This window comes from Tympanuchus pallidicinctus, unplaced genomic scaffold (genome assembly GCF_026119805.1).
Source record: "Tympanuchus pallidicinctus isolate F22 unplaced genomic scaffold, pur_lepc_1.0 scaffold5, whole genome shotgun sequence".
Taxonomy (NCBI): Eukaryota; Metazoa; Chordata; class Aves; order Galliformes; family Phasianidae; genus Tympanuchus; species Tympanuchus pallidicinctus.
Genome location: NW_026294769.1, coordinates 73,736,778 through 73,759,033, shown reverse-complemented (window position 1 = coordinate 73,759,033; position 22,256 = coordinate 73,736,778). Strand labels below are relative to the sequence as shown.

The 22,256-nt window shown below is 42.2% G+C and overlaps 1 protein-coding gene across 9 annotated transcripts in view; it reads left to right on the top strand.

The window, feature by feature from the left end:
* Positions 1-22,256, top strand: part of TSNARE1 (t-SNARE domain containing 1) — a 464,710-nt gene that overhangs the window by 5,220 nt on the left and 437,234 nt on the right. For 8 of the 9 annotated variants that reach the window (XM_052704284.1, XM_052704288.1, XM_052704285.1 and 5 more), the window contains exon 2: positions 11,644-11,737. The gene's annotated coding sequence lies outside the window, so the exon portion shown is untranslated. Of the gene's footprint in view, positions 1-11,643; positions 11,738-16,125; positions 16,235-22,256 lie in introns of all 9 variants that reach the window. The other variant, XM_052704281.1, reaches the window with a different exon arrangement.

Below are 22,256 nucleotides of genomic sequence, written 5' to 3'. Positions count from 1 at the left end.
TGCTCTGTATTTTTCTAACTTCTGTGGCAAGAGAAACACTGCTGTGCATCAGCTTGGCGATGGGAAGGTGAGATGAGGCTGCAGGAGCTATGCTGAATTGCTGTATGTGGTTGATTTTCTTCATTTGCTATTTATTGCACTTCCATCTGCCTGGCACTGGGGCCTGCAGTCATCTGTTAAGTTTGTGTAGTTTTAGTGTTGTTTCTCTTGGGGCATGCCATTTCCAAAGTGTGGATTCGATTTGTTGAGAGGGAGTAATGCTGACTGTTTGCTTACATTGCTAGATGGGCAATGGGAATCTTTTATATCCCTCCATTGGTTTACAAGTAGAGAATCATCTGAACTGGACAAGACCTTCAAGATTAAGTCCAACCATCAATCTGATCTAACAAGTCCTATTACTAAACCATGTCAGTGCTACATCCACGCATCCCTTAAATACTCCTACGGATGGGGACTGCACCATTTTACTGGCCACTCTGTCCCAGTGCTTGGCAGCCCTCGTCATGAAGAAATTCTTCCTGATATTCAATCTAAGCCTCCCCTGATGTAACTTGAGGCCATTTCCTTGTGAGTGAGGAGGAAAAAGAGATTGACTCCTGCCTTGCTTCTGTCTGTCTTGTGTGCTGAGATGAGAGTTTCAGACATGACCTTTTTGCAGTGGATCTTTATTAATGAGAAACCATTAAAGAAAAATACGTTAATTGCTATAACAGCCTGAAATTAACTCTGAATTGTGCTTTATATTCCCAGGTGGCAAAAGAAAATACCCATGTTATTGTATGAGAGCAGTGCTATGCATTAAGGTGTAGATTTATCTAGGTATGTGTTTATATTTTTATTTCTTTTCACATCTTCTATCTTGCTGCATCCTTCTGTTGGAACCTGGATATCTTCAGCTGTTCATGGAGTCATAGAATGGGTTGGATTGGAAGAGACCTTAAGCATAGTCTTGTTCCAATTCCCTGTTATGAGGAAGGACATTTCCCACTATATCAGGTGGCCAAAGCCTCATCCAACCTGTCCTTGAGCACCTCCAGGTTGGAGCATCCTAGGCTTCTCTGGGTAGCCTGTTCCAGCGTCTCACCATCTTCGCAGTGAAGAGTTTCTTACTCCAAAGCCTAATGAAGTAAGAGCTAATCTTTTATGCAGCTTTGCCTTTCTATTCACCGTAAAGCAATTGATTCATGTTCCCTTGTGACACTGTATGCTTCCTAGACTCTCCTCAGACCCTCTTAACTTTTAAAATACCTGATTTATACACATTTCACCGTACCACTAAAGAGCTGGATGTGCAATTCATCTTTCCCAAATGTTTTGATGTCTTCTGTCTGTTTGATATATTGCCAGAAGATCTTTTACCTGCCTGTTGTTGGTGATGAGACCCCAACATCAGTCCCATCAAACATCCTGCTGCAGGCACTGACAGGAGCAGATGTTTAGAGAATGAATTGGAGAAATTAAGTATGTATAAGTACGTATAATATTATATAAACTGTTATATAACAATTTGCCCAAGTTGGTGGTGGAGTCACCATCTCTGGAGGTGTTTAAGTAGAGGGTAGACGTAGTACTTAGGGCAGTATTGGTGGTAGGTTGGATTAGATGGTCTTAGAGGTCTTTTCCAACCTCAGTGATTCTATGATAATTAAATAATATATATGTTTCTCATATGTAAATATACTGTATCAGGTTTTTTTTTTTTTTTTTTTTTTTTGCTTGGGAATGGAGCACTGTGCTATTAGTCTGGTCAGTGGATTGGTGCAGTCAGGATCAGCCCATATTGAATAAGCCTGCCTTTGATCAAGGGATGTGTGCCCAGTTTCCTAATGCTCACCATCCTCTTAGGTACAGTCTCATACAGGTTGTCAAGCTATTTGGATATCTAGCTACAGAAAAAGATTGCATTCTTTTACTAAGACCATTCTTACTAATGGTCAGTTAGGAAAAGATGGAAACAACTGTAGATCTTAAAGTTGTGTTGAAGCCACAGCAGATTAGTGGCTCAGTTTCTCAGTGTTATGGACCTTCATCTTCCTTGCAAGTGCCTGAACATGCAAGTAGGTGGCCAAATGTGGGCGTCAAAGTCCTGGAAATGCTATCCTAAGCTTTTGGACATATTTGCTTTAGAGAGCAACTGTGCACTTTGGAAAGACATTTTAAGCATTGACCACACACACACAGCAGGAAAGTTTCTTAGATATGGGTCATTTTTCTAAAAATTTAATGGCTTTCTATCTTAGCGAAGTGCCAAACCCTTGGAAATGCATCTTAGTGAGTGGTGTAAACAGTGCTGTGAGATTACGGTAAAGTGGGATGCTGTGACAGATGCACTATTGAATCCAAAAAAGCAGATTGACAGGTCCTTTATAGATAGTGTAATATCTCCCTGATTATCATTGCTACAGCTTTGAGTGGATGGATTTATTCTCCTTTGCCTCAAACATCGAGCAATGGAAAAGATTTCGATTTTTTTTTTCACCTCATGGTAATACTGGCAGTGTAATTATAAAGATACTCCTCTATGTGTGTGGAGAGTTGTTTCTTTTTTCACTTCTTTGCTTTGCGTATTATTCTGACATATATGTTTGTCCTGCTTTGTGCATGCTTGTTTCCTTTTGTGTATAGAGGTATCTCTTGGGCTCCCAGGTTACAGGCTTGCACTTGTCTCATGGTCCAGTTGTGTTGGTCCCCTTTTTTTGATAAGAATATAGTATAATCCTAGGTTTGGAAACAAAGCTGCTCGTGTTGGAAGAGATCTTTAAAGATTATCTGGTCCAACTCCCCTGCCATGAGATGGACACGGACAGCTAGATAAGGATACTCAGAGCCCCATGCAGCCTGACCTTGAATGTCTCCAGGGTGGAATGCAGAAAGCAGCCTCTTCTTGACTCACTTGACTCCTGTTTCCTTGCACTTCTTGACTCCTTCCATTCCTGTTGCCCATGTAAGACAAAAGGAACTTTTGCCTTTTCCCTGGTGGTTAATTTCTGACTTGACATGCTGACTTCTTGGGATGCAACTTGCCTGTGAGTGTGAGGGCTCAGATTTTGCTGCTTTTCTCTGCTGGCAGAAGAGTGAACGTGAGTATAAAGCCATGGTTTTTGAAAGCAAGTTTCTTCTTGAAACCTCTGGTGTTTGATGGGTTGAGATGGTAATTGACTCCTTGGAAATAGTTGGTAGCTTTCAGGATGAGGTGATGGATGTATTTGATCCTTATTTTACATGCAAATGGAGTTGCTCTGATATCTCCTTCTCCTTCAGATTCTGTCCTTCTTTCATTGCTCATGTGGTCCAAAGGCAGATGATCTTCACTGTCATTTAAGGGCTTGGTGAACCTCATCTTAGAGCCCATGTGGTTGAGTGAGGTGAGGTTTTCTGGCGTTATATTGTGTGCATTTCCATTCCTTGCCTTCCTGGCGTGTCTGATGCTGGTTATTTTGTCTTCACACCAGTTTGCAAAGTTGCTCTTGTAAACAGACGAGGGTGACCTTGGACTTGCTCATTTGGTAGCTGGGCTCTGATGTGCATCTTCTAAATAACTCTGTTGTTCGGTTTCATTGCCTGGACCTGTTTATGCCTTGCCAAAAATAATTACTACCTCTGAGCCTGGGCTTTGCTGGGCAAGCAGGAGGAGGGCATAGAAAAACCTTCAACTGTTGTTTTTTTGCCTGCTTTCATCAGTGCAGTGCTGCCAGCAGGGACCAGGAGCTCCCTTTTGGGGCATGAATCAGGCAGTGCTCACGTTCAACCAGCACTGCTTGTATTCTGCACACGACTTTCTTTCTGCTCTTCAGAGTCATCTTAAATTCACATCCCTGGTGATGCCTCCCTTGCCTGCTTTCCTTTATTACCTCTCAATTTGTTTTCCCAAGTATGTCCTGTGCTCAGATAAGTATCTTCTGCTCTCTGTTGTTGCAAAACCAACTCCACCTGCAGTCCTCCTCCTCCAGCTGCCGGTTGCATTCATCCTCCTTCCAGAGGTGCTTTCTGGTTTTCAGCAGATTTTATTGAGCACGTTGGTTCTTCCAAGCTTATCCTCAAAAGGTGGAGGGATACCATTGCTCTTGCTTTGCATCTGAGCCAGTGTTAGCTGTGGTCATGTGTGGAGCTGGTGGGGAAGGCGGGTATTTTTAGTGTGTGCTTCTGTGCACTCCTTGAGGGTCCGCCTACAGCTGAGTATTAAAATAATAGCAGGGACATTGGGTAATCTTTGCAGCAAAACGTTGATATGCAAATTGCCATCTCAAGAGCAAACCTCAAGGCGAGTTTGGCAATGCACACAGAGCTCCGGAGCAGTGTGTTTTGAATACAGATTGCAGCTAGGGATTTCACCCAGAGGGCATACTCCTCTCATTTATTCTGAATCTTAGTGAGGCCAGGAATTCAGTGTTGGAAGCCAACAGGGTGAAACGTGTGCACCTTTAAAAAGGTAATAGATCAGTGCTGGCGAAACAAAATGTAACGTCACCTCTGTAACTTGAATTTCCAAGGTTGCAGGAGCAGTAAATTCAGTTGTGTTTCATTTGCTCGTGATTCCTGGGTGCTCTCCAGGGAAGAATTGGCTCCAGTGGCTGCAGAGTTGGATTGTGAAATTTATAGGTATTATCTAATAGTAAATTAGCTTAAACCAACTGCTTAAGTGCTGCTTTGACTTCTGTCTTTAACTCTGATAGATTGACTGTGTGAAACCTCTCAGTGAGGAATATTGGGTAAAATATATATATTTTTGTTTTATCTTCCCGATTACTGTGTTCATGGTGACACTACTGGAAAGGAAACTGTAATGTCTGCAAACTAAGGGTTTTAAAACAGTGGTTTTGTGTTTCTCAATCCATGACTGTCCAAGCTCATCGCAAGTCAGGTGCCAGTTCTTATTTTCCTTCGGTTGTATTTCAACCAACTCAGCTATATTCATAGCTGAGCAGCTGTGTGGTGTTGGAGGTAGGTCATGCAAATACAGTGTGAATGTGTGGACAGAGTGGTGAGGGATGAGGTCAAGGGCAACTATTCCATGCATTGGAACCAGTAGCCAAAGACGCATGGAGTATCCCAAGTTGGAAGGGACCTACAGAGATCAGGGAGTCCAACTCCTGACTCTATAGGTGAGCACCAAAAATTCAAACCCTGTATCTGGGTGTGTTATTGAAATGCTTCCTGAACTCCGACAGTTTGTGCGCTGTTTATGGGTTCAATTTGTTATATTTTTCTTGGACAGCTGACAAAATATTTTTGCCTGTGGAGCATCACAGTGCCCACACCCATTGGTTAGGAGAATTGCATCTGCATCCTTTTTTTCCCTTGCACGTGATTTCTCTGTGACTTCAGTAATGTGTCCTTAAGTGTGTGTTGGACTTGCAGCCCATGATGATTTGATGGGATGTATGGTCATACTTGAGTGATGCCAACATGTCCAGCAAAGTGCTGGGAGGCTGTGAACTGGAACTTGGTTTTCCACTTTGTATAGCACATGGAAGTTAATGTTTGAGAGGTCTTAGTTGTTTTCTGGAGAGTTCAGCTAGAATTTTCAGTTGAAATTGATTAATTAGTGTCTAATTCTGTTGAGTTTTGTATGACTATGTAGATACTGCTATCAGGATGTGAATCAATATGTGGATGGTACTGTGCTTGTTTAGGGTATAAATAATGTATGAATTTCACGCAGGTTTAGTTTATTCCCTTGCTGAAAGTTGTAAGGGACAGTTCAGTAGACCTGTCCTACTAAGATGATGAGTCAGAAAAAGAATTTGAGCCCTCTGTTTATTCCAGTTACTATGGTTCTCCAGGAATGCTAATTTGTAGATGTTTGAGGAATTGAGTGCAGCCTCAGTAAGCTTGCAGGTGACACCAAGCTGGGAATGAGTGTTGATCTGCATGAGAGAAGGAAGGCCCTGCAGAGATGTTTGGACAGGTTGGATCAAGGGGCTGAGGTTAATTTTATGAGATAGAGCAAGACCAAGTGCTGGGTCCTGAAATTTGGCTACAACAAACCCATGCAGTGCTGCCGGCTTGGGGCAGTGTGGCTGGAAAAAATAGTCTATGCAGAAGAATCTGAGGGTGTTAGATGATGGCCGGCAGATCATGAACCAGCAGTGTGCCCAGGTGGCCAAGAAGACCAATGGCATCCTGTCTTGTATCAGAAGTAGTGATGCCAGCAGGAGCGGGGAATTGATTATCCCTACGTACTTTGCTCTGGTGGGGCCACACCTTGAGTACTGTGTTCAGTTGTATGAGAAGTGGCTGAGGGAACTGGGATTCTTTCTTCTCTGGAAGAGTGGTGAGGCATTGGAACAGGATGCTGAGGGAAGCAGTGGAGTGCCTAGATATGCATAGATGTGGCTCTGCAGGACATGGTTTAGTGGGCATAGTGATGATTGGACTAGAATGATCATAGGTAGATCCTAAAGAGAGATGAACTTCAGTGGAAATATAAGTAGATTTCTTTTTTCTGTCATGTACCATGAAAGAACCAGGTGGCTGAGACTTTATGGGAATGTTCTCTTGACTTTGATACAAGTTTTTGTTGATCATCTCATAGTTCACTTGTGTCCTTTTACTTTAATTATATATTCCAACACCATAAGAGTTTTAAATATCAAATTTTGAGGGTGTTCTCTGCCAGAACTTCATGGTTTAAGCGCTGTTCCTGTTGGCAGGCATCTCAGGAGCTGTTGACTTCCCTTCTTCATAACCCCATCCTATTTGCTTATTTTTCCCCTTTTTAAAAATGAAACAGCATTTGATAAGATAGCAGGGTGTTCTAAGACATTACAAGAAAACATAGAAACTTAAAAAGTAGTGATCTGTAAAATGCTCTAATGAATATATAACTCTGAAGATCACTGTGTCCTGCTTGCATCTCAAAGGTGATGGGCAAGTAAAAGACAAAATACATTTCTAGCTTTGTTCATGGGTGTCTTGTGTTGTCTTTGTGTCAGTCCTTTGTTGCATCTTAGTATCATTAAATATGAACTGGATTCATCTTCAAGAGCCTTTCGTGTGCTGCCTTATACCCAGTTTCATTCTACGATCGTTCATGACTTCTGACTTTAGGAACGTTCCGTGTCTGTTTATTGCCCGTTGCTCTTCCCTCTTGATACATAACCAGTGAACATTTGTAGGGCTGCCCTTACTTTTCCTCCAATCTCGTTCTTTTGTTCTTACTGGTGTCACTACTTCTGATACAAGCCAAGTTGCAGTTGGCCTTGACCACCTGGGCACACTGCTGGCTCATGGTCAGCCAGCCATCATATAACACCTCCAGATCTGTTTGCATAGACTTCGAGCCACTGCTCCAATAGTTGCGTTGCCTGGGGTTGTTGTGGCCAAAGTGAAGGACTTGGCACTTGGTCTTGTTGAACTTCATCCCATTGGCCTGAGCTCATTGATCCAACCTGTCCGTATCCCTCTATAGGGCCCTCCTACCACCAGGCAGATCAATACTTCCTGCCGACTTGGTGTCATCTGTAAACTTACTGAAAGTACACTGTCCTCATCCAGATCATCAATGAAGATATTGAACGGGTCAGGCCCCACTGCTGACCCCTGGGAACACCAACTGTGGTCAGTCACCAGCTGGATTTAACTCCATCTTTAGATGATCTTTAAGGTCCCCTCCAACCTAAGCCATTCGGTGATTCTATGTTAATTTTTTTTGGCCAGGAAAAGTTAGGCTGTCATAGTATGGTAGCACTTGAAAATCTCACAAATGGTAAAAATGGTATGTATTTTCTTTTTTTTTTTTTTTTTTTTTTTTTTGTCCTCTGACTTCCTTAGTATTGGTTGTATCAGATGCTCAGTGAGGGGAAACTGAAATCATGAACTGTGATCTTGCTGGGTAGGAAACATTTTTGTAAAGCTGTGCATTTAGGCTAATTCTATCTGCCATACAATGTGCTGAGGATTTGTGATCTTAAGCAGACATTTGACAGGTCTTAACTAGTTATGCTTTGGCTTGTCAATCAAAATTATACGCCTACCTCACTCCTTCCTACTTTCTTTTCCAGGTTTTTTATTTAGGTTGGTCATTAAAATTGCTTATAACCATAGAAACAGGAAAAACCCACCCCTTACATTACAGTTCTTTACCATGATATTCCTACACTAACTGTCATGTGAGTTATATACATGATGGCTTAAAAAACCCTTAGGTAGGCAGAGTTGTTGTTAATTCCTCCATACAAAAGTATTGTTCCTCCTGATGCCAACCAAAGCCTGTGTCCCTCTTGTGTTTGTCTGCAGTGCCTAGCCCAGCATGAGACCTCCAAGGAGCAAACTTCTAACAAAAGGCAGTGGAACGGGTTGCCCAGAGAGGTGATGGATGCCCTGTCCTTGCAGACATCCAAAGTCAGGCTGGACCAGGCTCTGAGTAACCTGATGTAGCTGTAGGTATCCCTGTTCACTGAAGGGGAGCTGAACTATATGACCTATGAGAGTCCTTTCCAATTTGGTGATTCTATGACAGTAGTCAGAGAGGAGGACAGATATGTGGGATATGTAGGATGGAAAGGTGGGAAGATGAGGTAAGGAGAAGATGGATCAATATTCAGCAGAGAAACCACATAGATGATGTAGTGCATACTGATAATTTCAGTCTTAGTTTTCATCCTTTGGTTGTCTGCCCAAGGCAACTCTAAGAAATGGGTATAATGTTGATAGTTGTGTAAAACTGGGCCACCAGGGATAACAGGCTAGTTTTCTGCATGGAGGGACTTGAATCACTCTTTGAGAGGATGGGATGTTGCATGGCTTTGCTTTTTCTGGACAGTTAAAATGTGTACAGTTTTGAGTGCCACAATGTAAGAAAGACGTAAAACTATTGGAGAGCATCCAGTGGAGGGCTATGAAGATGGTTAAGGGTCTGGAGAGCAAGACATATGAAGTGTGACTGAGGTCCCTTGGATTGCTCAGCCCAGAGAATGCTCTCAGATATGGGCTTTGAGATTTGGGTGGTTCTGTATGGAGTTAGGATTTGGACTTAATGATCCATGGGGGTTCCCTCCGATTCTGGATGTTCTGTGGTTCTATGAAAATTTTGAATTGCTTCTGTGAATAAAACCAGTAAACAAAGCTTGACTCTGTGCTATGTGAAGGTGATGAAATCTGATGTTAGGAGCTGAGAACATCCTGACTTTTCAGTGCAGGACAAAAAATGGTGTCTTCATGCAGAACAGGATTGCTCCATGCAGAGTTGCTAGAGGGAAGATTTCTGACAATTTTCCTTACTTCAAATTGCAGTAAAATCGTATGAATGTTAAAGTATTTTATAAAAAGGAAGAAGTAATTGATCAGATTAAAATAGATAACTGCAGCTGCCAGCGTTGCTGTCTATAACTTGATCGGTTTGGCTCTTTTTTATGAATTATAGGAGCGTTGTAGCATATGGAAGATACGAAGAAGTGAGGCATTGGTACCTCATACTGATGGTTTCTCAGGGGAAGATGAATTTATGCAAAGGAATCTGACATATCAATGAAGCTGTTCTTCATAGAATTGTAGAATGGCTTGGGTTGGAAAGGACCTCAAGATGATTCAGTTCCAGCTCCCTGCTGTGGGCAGGGCTGCCAACCATTAAGTCAAGCACTAGACAGGTTGTCCAGAGGCTCTGTCTGTCTTGGCCTTGAACATCTCCAAGGATGGGGCATCCACAGCCTCTCCTGTGTCATGATACAGTAATTACAAAGAATGAAGACTTGGTATCCTTGAGAAATTGCAGCATGTCTTGCTGCTTGGAAGGTTCCCTGGATAGAGGTGTGGGTTATTCCTGAGATAGCTGGATCTGGGAGTTTCATCATTTATTCTCTTCGAAAGATGTTTTTTGACTTTTGGCCAGGGAAATAACAAGATGTTATTGTATGATGTAGCATGACAAGGTGTTGCTGAGCAACTACCAAAGTTTGTGAAGGCCTTACTTATATACTCTGTCTTCAAGAGCTGGCTCAAGGTACTGTATTTTAACTTACATAATAATGCATAGGAGCGTCTTCTGTTGGCTTTTAAGGGACTTGAAGTAGTTTGTCAAAGAATAGGAAACAGTAACTGTGTGACTCTTCTAAGAGTATAAGGAATCTCAAGGCAGGGAGCTCCTTCAGTATCCTCCCCTGCTGTTTGTGACACCCCCATGTGATTTGACATTCTCCACCATCCTGTACCATCCTGTAACAAGGAGGAATTATAAGGCTCTGATGAGTCTGAAGGCTGAGTCCTACAGCCTTCTAACCAGTCCTACATTCCAAACTAATCAACCAGCCACTTACCAGCAGTTAAGCCAGTTTACCTAGGGACCTAGAGGAGAGGGAATAATATTTCTGTGTGTTTAAGTTCACATAGAATAAAAGTGCTTTTACCTGAGTTGCTCAAACCCATCACTTCTGAAATAGTTTGTAGTGTAGTTTCATCTATTTAGAAGTATTCCCCTGGTTGTGCATTGTCTTTGTATTTCTTTTGTGTTTCACTGTTCAATCAGTCATTTTACCATCCAACATATGGTCTGAACTTAGGGTGGACATGTGTGGAGCCAGGCTCGATTATGTAGGTCCCTTCAAACTAGGGATATCCTATGATTCTGTGAACCAGTAAGGACAAAACACTCTGCAGAGTGCATGAAGCTTTTTTTTTTTCTTTAAGCATAAGAAATTTCATTGAAACGTATTAAGTTCCATTTGAATTTGAGACAAAAAAAAGGCACTATAGCAATTAGGAGAGCAATTAGATCTTTATGGATGCTGTTCTAAAATACCAGCTGTGTATTTGTTTATGTGGCTGCATTACCCCTGCCTTTGCTCTGTGCACATGGGTGTGCACCTAGACTCTTACATGCGTAATCTTCCCAAAAGTAATAATTTTTCCTCTGAAGTGGCTGCTTATAAATGATTTTTCAGTATTCTGCTTTATAACCAGATTATCTGGCATGCATGAGACCTCTGTACAGCTTTCTGTTCCCCTGTCTTGGCGTGAATTTTGTTCCTCAGTGCTGAGACCTCTTCTACTGCTGGGTCCTGCTGGTTGTCCCAGCTGGGATGGCAGTTCAGCAGTCTCATTAGTTGCATGGCCTTTTCTTTTTGTAATATAAAATATCGGTAAAATGCCCATGCATCCTGTTTAACGGCTGAAGATAGAATATGAGATGTGATCTCATACCTCATAAGGAAACAACATTATTTGTGAAACAACATTATTTGTGAAACGTGCTTTAGTGGGTATGGTGGTGATGTGTTAATGGTTGGACTAGATATTGTTAAAGGCCTTTTCCAGTCTCAGTGATTCTATGATTATCTGAAGTCACAAATTGCAGAATGTTTCCAGCTGTTTCTTGCTAGACATCATGGCACTCTGAAACCCAGGTGGAAGAGTGGTTTTCTTTCCCTCTTTTTTTCTTTCTTTTTTTTTTTTTTTTTAATATTCATGCTACATTGTTGTCAGAAAGATTGTGCAAACCAAAATGTAATCTTTCAGAAGTTTTTGTTGTTGTTCTTTAACAAATTCAGGGGCTGTGAAAGCCCTGAAGCAGAGTTTGAATCTAAAGATGTAGCTAATACCCTTGGTCTTGGGAATACTTGACTTCATACTGGGGGAAATGGAGCAGATAGAAGCCTGTATGTGTTTTTCCTTCTCATTTTCACTTCTTCCTTTTTCCCTACACAGAGAAGCCACTGAGACAACAAGCTTTTGGTCTGTTGTGCCTCTGCTGCCTTGTGCCAAACCAGTGGCTCCACATCGCGAGGGAATAGAAGCGTGGGTGAGTTATCTGTTGTTTTCTTTGAGTGACAACCCTTGCTGTTTCAGGTGGTTTGGTTTGGTTGCTTTCCTCTATATCTCCTGAACTCATTGGCAGTGGTGCTGTATTTTGTTGACCCAGACTTTGGAATGGCTTAGAGTAGTGGGCTCAGGATGTGTTTGCTTCTGGATGGCATCTTATGCTTCTGGAATAAGTTCACTGATTTGATTTGTTGATATTGGAGAGAAAAAAAAAACTCCATCCAGCTTCCCTTCCTTCTTGGCTGATCATGTCTGACTTGGCTGCTTCATTAAGCTCTGGGATGGCACTCATCACGCATTCGCTGACTTTGAGTTGGCTTTCTGGCCAAAGTGAGTGCTAATAGATGCTCACTGCTAGGAACAGATGGGCAGTGAGAGTTTCATTTTTCAGGATGTAACAGGCTGTATTTGTAAAACCTTTAGAGTTTTTAGCAGCAGAAGTAGTTTCCTTAAACTACATCTGTTTTTCCCACCTGGAATACCATTGTGGTAATTTGTATCATGGCTAGAACAGTTATTTCACCTACTCTAGCTTAATAGTAGGGCATCAATCTTTTCTTGGGAGTTTTTAGTGTGTGTGTCAATTCCTCCTCCATAAAACAGTTCAGAAATGAGGGAAAATATAAAGAAGGGTTTTATAGATTTTTTTTTTTTTTCTGAATCACTTGGATAATTTACACTTAATTCTTCCTCTGGAAATCATGATCTTTGCAACAAATCTCTGTAACAAGGATTTTCTTTCTTTACTTCTGTTTTCCGTAGCATGGGGAGAATTGGCTTGTTCCAGCCCCATTTCATATACAGCTTTGTAATGTTGAGTAAACAGTATGGAAAAGTATGCCTATTAGTGTCCTGAGTAATCACCAACAATAGAGTGAATACAAGGTTAATGAGATTAACTGCAAAAAGGAACATAAGCATTGAGGGCTCCTCTCTGCAATGCTGTAGCCAGTGGCAGCCTGGTTTCCCTTGGTGAGCTCAGCATGGGTGTAGATGCTGTACTGGTTTTTGCTGCTTTTCCCCATACAATGCTTAATGAGTTCCTACTGCTGACATTTTCTTTTAGATACCATATGATATTATTAAATCCCACTCCTTGCAAGAGGGTTTGAGTGCTGCTTTTTGTATTATTTTTCTCTATTTATGTTTCTAGCAATGGGACTTGGTGAGTAGTCTGATTACCTCTTGCTGCTGCTCCTCCACTGTCTTCCCCAAGATGTGTGATACCCTCCTCCATGTCCCCTCGAGACTGCTGGAGGAATTGGACTTAGATGATCCCAAGCTATCCCTTCCAGCCTCATCCATTCTGTGATTCAGTGCTACCACAAGAGTATCATATTCAGAAACACACTCTTCTTACCAAATCAAGATGGAGCTTAGGATATCATTTGCCCTTTGCCTTTCTGCTTCCGTATGGATGACCTTCAAATTCTCTCCGTAAAGCCTCACAGGGAGATAAAGACCCATTCCCAAGAAAAATCATGCCTTTCTTCTACTGCATTTTCTCTTGGTTCCTTTCCCTTTTCCAGCCCTTTGGTTTAGTGGGTTTTCTGCATATGTCTATCTGCCTCTCTCATCTTCTGGCAACTAACAGCATGGTCTAAATGTCAGTGCTTCAGAATAGTTTATTTGCATTTTCTCCACCCAAAACTGCATATGCGCGGTTGACTTGAAGCTCTAGGCACCAACTCCCCTTACTGGACAGTGGACAAACTGCAGCATATATTTTTTTAAATTTCAAACAGAAGTCCCTTAACTGAGAAACCTATTTTGTTTACTCAGGATAAACTGTGTGCTTCTGACCTTAGCATTTCTGTTTATTTTTTTTCCCAGTGGTTCTGATTAAACTGTGAACCTTCAACTTAAACAATTCACACAGAATATTGGCAATGTGTGTTGCCCAAATGAATTACTCGCCTTGTAGCTTTTAAATTTGTGTTCTGTTTTATTTTATTTTTAATACTGCAGGATATTTTTTCCTGTTTGAACTGAGTAGAGTAGTGGTTTCTCTTTCCTGCCAGCTGTCCTGCACTTTGGTGTGATGAAGATTATTGTACTCTTTCACAGCTTAGCCTAGTGCTGAGATTTCCTTTTCAGAGCTCATTGCTGGAAATCAGCTTGATGACTTGACATTGCCAGAGTAAAGTGGAAGAATACTCAAGCACTCCACTCTGGGAATAAGGAGAGAGAATTCCTCAAAACTGCTGTCCAATTACTTGGTCTTGGAGAGGTCCTCTGTATTGATCATGGCATGATGGTATAATGCTTTGCTGCTGTCTCACCTGCAGTACTGCGTCCAGAAGTGGAGCCCTCAGTACAGGAGAGACATGGACTTTTTGAAGCATGTCCAGAGGAGGGCTGCAGAAATGATCCAAGGGATGGGTCACCTCCCCTTCAAGGACAGGCTGAGAGAGCTGGAGCTTTTCAGCCTGGAGAAAAGAAGGTTCCAGGGAGATCTGAGAGTGGCCTTTCAGTATCTAAAGTAAGGCTGTAAGAAAGGGACAGGTTCTTTAGCAGAGTCTGTTGTGATAGGACAAGGGGATACGGTTTCAAATGAAAAAAGGAGAGATTTAGACTGGATGAGGGTATGAGGCCCTGGAACAAGTTGCCCAGAGAGGTTGTGAATGCTCCATCCCTGGAGATGTTCAAGGTCAGGCTGGATGGAACTATGAGCACCGTGGTGTAGCTGTAGATGTCCTTGTTCACTGCAGGAGAGTTAGAGTAAATGGTCTTCAAGGATTCCTTCCAATTCAGACAGTTCTGTGATCCCGTGAAGTGTTTCTGATGAGAATGCTTTGCAAGGAGTCATATGGAGCAATGTTAGGAAGCAGAAAGTAGGTCTTCAGGTTGCTTGGTGGGGTGATCTTTCAACCCTTCCTTCCATTGTCCATTAAGCTTGGTAAAATAGGGAACCAGTTGAGCTCAAAGATGCCCTTGCAGTGCCAAGGTTTATTCCTGTGAGTCACATTGATGGTCAGCATGCAGAGGTCTTATGCTCGTGTTCCATGGTTTCACAGTGTTGCAGGACTGTGTGATTCCTGGTACCCAGATGAGCAAGAATTTTTCAGAAGGGAAAGAATGTATTAAAATCACCACAGATCTTCTCATAGTTTCTTTTTCAAATCTTTGCAAATAGAAGAGCAGTGGAGACAGCAAATGTGTGTATGCAGAGGAGGGATTCACAGTATTCTTGTGTTGAAGGGAAACAATTCTGCTTGTTGTGGCGTGTTTCTAATATTTGTATTTGAGCACTCAAAACTTTGCAAGTGATGGAAGGCTTAAGAAAAGTATTTTGTTTCTTCTGAGATGGATGGTTAAGCCTTTTCTTCATTTTTGCTTTGTGAATCCTTAAACAGCTACGCTCATCTCCTATGGAAATCATTAAAAGGTATTTATTTATTTATTTATTTTGGAAAGCGCTCATCTTCGCCTGTTTCATGCCAAATCACTTCAATTGATCTTTCAGACGATTGAGAAGAGGGTGGAAAAGCAAATCTTTAATGCAACTTACAATTCTTGCTGGTTTTGCCTCAAAATAAGAAGCCACTTTGTTAAGATTTATGTATCTAAGCGCAATTTATGCATGCAGTGCAGCTGTGGTTTATCTGTGTATTGCAGCAGGCTGATGCAAAGAAATGCCTTCATCAATGGTATGAGCTGGTTCAGGGGAACTCCCCAACCAGCTTCCCGTGATAAATGTAGCACCAATTTCTGGCCACCCTCTTCATAATTGCTCTTGTATCTTGTTATGTTTGTGTTGGTTTTTTTTTTTTTTTTAATTTAATCTACTGGAGGGTTAAAAACTAAATGATGCAAATCCATCTCTTTCTGTGCTATACTGAATCAGAATAACACTCCATTAAACCAAGATTCTTTTCTCTTAATTTTCCAGCAGTAGGGTGCTATGGAGGCAGGTGCTGAGCGTGCCTTGTCTCTGTTCCTCCCAGATACACAATGATACACAATACTATATTACAGAGTTTGTGCAAACCTAGCAATTCAATACAGATTGCATGAATTGCTGAGAATTTTTTCAGCATCAGCACCTCTGTCCTGTCTATTTAATATGAAGCAAATGGGGCAATTTGATGCTGTGTTACACTTGCTACCTTCTAAGTTTGGGTTCCAAGGTTCTGCACCTTCTTGGTGAATCAGGAATGTTGTGGACTAGAATCACCTTGCTTTGGCTCTGACATAGTCACACGTCGACTAAAATACAGTGTATATTGCGTCTTGTTCAGTATTAGAATCACAGGATCATTACGGTTGAAAAGACCTCTATGATCATCAAGTCCAGCCATCCACCTACCTGTTTGTGACTATTTTTAGAAAAGAAGTGGATTATGTGCATGTTTTTTTTTCTTTTAGTGCATGTGATTTCTGGCAGTATCTGGATTTGGCACAGCAGTGGTCTGTAAGAGTGAGCTGAGAGACTGTGCCTGGAAGCTGTCCCCAGAATGAGCCGTACCCCATCATGGTGAGCTGAAGCAAGAACCTGATGAAGATGTATTGCAGCGTGCTGTAGGAATGACAGAGAAGACACTGAATGCTAATATCTGATTGGAAAGCTCTTACTTGCACATAGAGTAGAGCTGTACAAATATATGTCCTGCTATTGAAGGTCCAGCTGGTAGTCATTGAGTATAAGCTGTAGGATATAAGATACTGGAAGGTAAAAGCTGTGTATGCACAGGAAAAGAAGGATGTTTCCTGACGTGGGTAGCTTGAATTTAATTTGTGTTGATGAATTCTTGCAGTTTGGAGGGTGGAAGCAAAGGCCGGCTGGAGACTTTCTGAATAGTAGGTCCAGAGGAAATCTTATGTTGTAGAAGGGTGGCTTTAGGGAGTCTGCAGCCTGGCAAACTGCAGAGATGTGGACTGCAGGATGATTGGCAGTGTCCTATGCTGGTGAATTTCTCTGTGCAATTAAGTTAAAATATGTGGAAGAGATTAAACTTTTTAGTTGTGTAAAGACTGCAAGTAAGTGGAAACCCTGTACTGAAATAGCTTTTGATATTTATTTGAAAAATGCCGCATGACATACCTTAGGAGTGCAATTTTTATATATTTTGCAATCCCTCTTTTTTAACATTGAGTTTGATTTGAATATGGGAGGTCTGTGGCTTCCAGTGTGAGAATTAACAAAAGCCTGAAAGAAAAGGTGTTGCATCATTCCAAACCACTTCATGGGAGGTGATGGAGTCATCATTCCTGAAGGTGTTCAAAAAATGTATAGATGTGGCAGTGAGAAATATGGTTAGTGAGCATGGTGGTGGTGGGTTGGTAGTTGGATTAGATGATCTCAGAGATCTTTTCCAACCTTAGTGATTCAATGATTCTGTGATTCTATAACTCAGGTGGGATGCTGTGTCCACTCTGTACTTCTCATTCCATCTGTATTGCCTTTCTTTTGCTCTGGAGATGGTGTCATTATGTATTAGCCAGTTCAGTAAACTTGCTATTGCTGCTGTTCGGAAAATGAAATGAAATACAGAGCGAACTACATGTTTGTAAAAGGCATTAAAAGCTGCAGCTACAGGTTTGCATCTTGGCATTGGAAACAGCTGAGATGGAAATGGGATGGGAAGCAGCTGAGAAGCTGCAGCACGTGTTCTAGAGGAATGCATTGCCATACATCTGCATTTATGGTAAAGCTGAGCTAGCCACAGATGTTGTAGGAACAAGAGGTAAAAAAAAGACCTACAAAAAAAAAAAAAAAAAAAAAAAACACGCCAAAAAGACCTCATGTTTCTCAGCATCATGAAAATGATTGTAAAAAACCTTTTTTCTCAACTGTGATGCATAAATAATGTATGAGATGCCCAAGGGCTTTCTCCCAATGGGAGAATAATAGTTTTCCCGGGATATCCTGCTCTTGTGACTTGTCCATGCAGAGCTAAAAAGGCCAGGTAATCCTCTTCAAGCCACGTGACCACTGTTGAGAGATGCAGGGTTATATATTAGGGTTATTCTGGTCACCTGGTAGAGCTTGGAGCATCCCTACCCAGATAGTGGACCCACAGCACTGTCATGGTGGGAGCAGGACATTGAACTGCCGTGATTACTGACACTGAACAGTTAATTTGGGTCATTATTAATTTAATTTGGTATTTAGTCATGGTTCTGCTGGGAAACAACAAAGGTCTTAGTGTGTATCTGGGACACACTGCTGAGCTGCAGGTCAGTATGGATCAGTTCCTCCTTCTTATGGATGTGTAGGGCCTCAGCCAGAGGTTTGATTTCAGTTTTATTCTCTGTCTGTCCTTTTTCTGCTGGCTGGGCTTGGTGCTGCTCTTGCCACCTTTTCTTCAGAAATCTCTCTCAGCTCAGCTTGCTTTTTTTAGCAGCGTGCTTTCATCATTTATTATACTAAAGGCGCTCCCGCAATGGAGGAGGTTTTGGCTGTTATTTTTAACTGAATGTTTCATTGATCTGATTTACAGCATGAGCTGCTGGCTGCTGAATTAGAGGGAGAGTGGAGAGCCAAGCGTGGTGTGGGGCAGGGAAGGAGCAGTGTGGGAAGGTCCTAACTTATCTCCCTTGTCGGAGCTAATGCATCGTGGAGCCGCAGCTCAAAGGTGCAGTTTCACATCACTTTAAGCCAATATAAGATTTTTTTTTTTTTTGTATTTTTCTTAAAAGCTTCCATTGCCTTCAGCCTCTTTTATTGCCAGTATTGGCATCCGTATGTTTGTGTGGTGAGCCAATTCCGTCGTTTGATTTGTTCAAAATGAAAGGGACTTGGTGTTTGGCTAGAAGAGCTGTGGAAGGGTTTTAGTGTCTGAAGGAGGGCTATAAGAAAAATGGGGACAGACTTTTTAGCAAGCCCTGTTGTGACAGGACAAAGGGAAATGGTTTCATACTAAAAGAGGGGAGATTTAGATTGAATACGACTGGAAGAAATTTTTTATGCTAACGATGATGAAGCATTGGAACAGGTTGCCCAGAGAGGTGGTGGATGGGTTTCCCCATCCATGGAGACATTCAAGATCAGGCTGGATGGGGCTCTGAGCTCCCTGATCTACCTGTAGGTGACCCTTTTTATTGCAGGGGAGTTGGACTAGATGGTCTTTAATGGTCCCTTTCCAACTCAAACAGTTCTTAATTTTTAACTCTGTGGTTTTGATCAATCTTGCCTGCATCCATAGCTGAAGAGAGATTGAGCCATCATAGCTTGGAATAACCTTGGCTGGTATGATGGGACCTTGTTTGGTGTGTGATACCAAAGGTAGATTATTCCGGGCAGTGCCATTGCCCATGGTGCAGAGAGTGGAGTGCCCATTATTGATGCTTTGGTATACTGTGAGTGCAAACCAGAACTAGGAGTACCTGAAACCTTTAATGGCGTATCAGCATGTTCAGCTTGGTTCTGACCAAGTGCATGAATAAAAGGAGAAGCCTGAGGAATGGGTTATTTTTCTACTTGGTGAACCAGAAAATTAAATACAAACACAGCGTGTGGGTCCAGGGTATGAAAGTGAGAACAAATGAGCACTGTTAGGTTGTTTTCAGAAGTGGAATTTATCTTTTGAAAGTCTGAAGTCTCTCACTTCCTTTAAGGCTTTCTCCTGTTGGTGTCTTTATGCTTTTTCCACTTTAGTGGGTTGGCTGAGTTAATCACATCAGAGAGAAGAGTACAGATCACTGATCTGGGCTTTTCTTCTCCACCCAACCATCAGTGAACTTGTTCATGAAGCACATAAGAGCTTAATATCTCAATGTCCACAAGGAAAACAGAGGAAAATTCAACAATTACCTATTTTTTGCGGGATCATTCAGTTGAATGGTTAGTGCATCCAGTCAACCAGTCATTAAGTGTATAGGTCTAGATTATTCATCTGTGCTGCTTGCTGCTTGTCTGGTACTTGGGAGGATACTTTGGAGAGGGAATTGAAAAATGAGTGGGAATTGAAGCTGTGGTGGCAAAACATCCATGGATATATGTTGATACAGAGCAAAAGAGTGGAGTCATTGTGGCAGAGGGAGTGTTGTAAGAGATGAGAGCAGGGATCTTGGAGTCAGAGCATATCCTGAGTTAGAGGTGGCGTGTAAGTATCACTGAGACCAATTTCTGGCTCCACACAACTAACTAAAATCCAGTCTGAGAGTGTTATCCAAATGCTCATGAAATCCAGCAGCTTGAGGCCATGACAATGCGGTGGGGTGCATGTTCCATGCTCACCACCTTCTGGTGAGGATGCTTGTCATAACACCCAGCCTGACCTTCCCCTGTCACAACTCAGTGTATCCTTTGTCCTCCTCTGGACCCCTAACCAAAGAAATTGTGGTCCCAGAGAACCCAGATATGCAGAGTAGCTCCTCCGTGAGGTCATGGTAACTGTCATAAAAGCATAGCGTGGCTTAGGTTGGAGGGACCTCAAAGATCATCTAGTTCCAGCTCTCCTGCTGTGGGCAGGGTTGCCAGCTACTAGATCGGGATGCCCAGGGATGTTGGATTTTAAGTTGCTTGGTGGTAGGTAAGACTGTGTATGTTGGTGATCCATGCTGGAAAATAAATTGAGACTCAGCCTGCCCTGAAGGCTTCGGGGAGACCTCATCGTGGCATTCCAATATTTGAAGGGAGCGTATAAACAGGAGAGAGAACGGCTGTTTACAAGGGTGGATAGAGATAGGACAAGGGGGAATGGTTTTAAACTGAGACAGGGAAGGTTTAAGTTAGATATTAGGAGGAAATTTTTCACTCAGAGGGTGGTGACGCACTGGAACAGGTTGCCCAAGGAGGTTGTGGATGCCCCATTCCTGGAGGCATTCAAGGCCAGGTTGGATGTGGCTCTGGGCAGCCTGGTCTGGTGTTCGGTGGCCCTGCAGATAGCAATGGAGTTTAAACTAGATGATCATTGTGGTTCTTTTCAACCCAGGCCATTCTATGATTCTATGCCCTCAGCGTGCAACTCTCGGCTGGACACTGAGGTGTCAAGGAGAAGACACTGAAGAGTGACACAGTGCTGTCTCTTTAGTTGCCTGTTGATTTGCAGTGTAGACCTCCATTCTTCCAACAAGAGCACATAAAGAATTTCTCATTTACTTGAGAAACTGTGTTTTCATCAGATTTCAGTCTTCAGAGGGAAAGGAATGAACTCTTCACTTGATCTCCTGTAGGATTTACAAAAAGGCTGAGAGCTTAATCCAGGCAGCTCAGGAAAGTGATCATCTGTACTCTTTGAAGGAAGATCCCGACTGCTGACACTTCTACATTTAAAAGGAATGAGCCAGTTGGGAGAAAGGAAATGACTCAAACCTGTTTGTCATTGTATACATGGCTTTGGTGAGGAGGTGTCACAACAGGTGCTACTACGGATGGCACCAGTGCAAGTCTCAAATGCTTCATCTCAGGATCTTGTGAGCCTCTGAAGATGACTGTGCTCACATACGTCTGGGGAGAGGAGGGGTCTTGTGTACTGTCTGCTTGTTCTCTTCTCTGGATGCCCAAGTGATCTCCTTTCTCTTTTGAGATGTTATTCGTAAACTCTGCTGTTACCTTTTGCTGACTTCAATTTACTAGCAACCTTTCTTCCAGCCTGAATGCAGCATTCTTGGTACAGTGAAAAATATATACTGTCTTAAATTATACCTCTCACCTTTCATCCATCTCGGTTTCATTTTGCAGAAAGATCATGCATTATCATTTCTAGTTTGCTTCTTGAATTAAGAACGGTCATAAATAAATACAACTCATGGAAACTGGAGAGCAGGCAATGCTTTGACTTGTGAAATATATGAAAAACGAGAACTTTTTTTTTTTTAGTTCTTCTTCACCTAAGCCTTGGATAGGCCTCCTTGTACTCTGTTACCTATCTTTTCAGGAACTGTAGGCAAATATGCTTATGTCAGCTGATTTGTTCATCTGACAACTGGAAATGACAATTTATGTTCACAACTATAATACAGTAATTGTGCATGCAATAATTATGGTGGTGAATTGAGTTAAACCCAGCTGGCGACTGATCACAAGTGATATTCCCCAACAGTTGGTATTGGAGTCTATCCGTTCAATCTTTAATGATTGCCTAGACAAGGGAATTGAGCATACCCTCAGTAAGTTTGCAGGTGACATTGAGCTGGGAGGAAGTGTTGATCTGCCTGGGGTAGGATGGCCCTTCAGAGGGATCTGGACAGGCTGGATTGCTGGGCTGTGGCCAGTGGGATGAAGTTCAGCAAGACCAAATGCCAGATCCTGCACTTCTGGCACAACAATCCTAGGCAGTGCTACAGACTTGGGGCAGAATGGCTGGAAGACTGTGTGGAAGAGATTCAGGGGGAGATTTAGGTTGGATGTTAGGAAGAATTTCTCCTCTGAAAGGGCAGACATGCTAGAATGAGCTGCCCAGGGAGGTGGTTGAGTCACAGTCTCTGGAGGTGTTGAAGAAACGTTTAGTTGTAGTACAGAGGGACATAGGTTAGTGGGGAAATATTGGTGGTATGTGAAGGGTTGGACTAGGTGGTCTTGGAGATCTTTTTCAACTGTGATGACTAGTTAT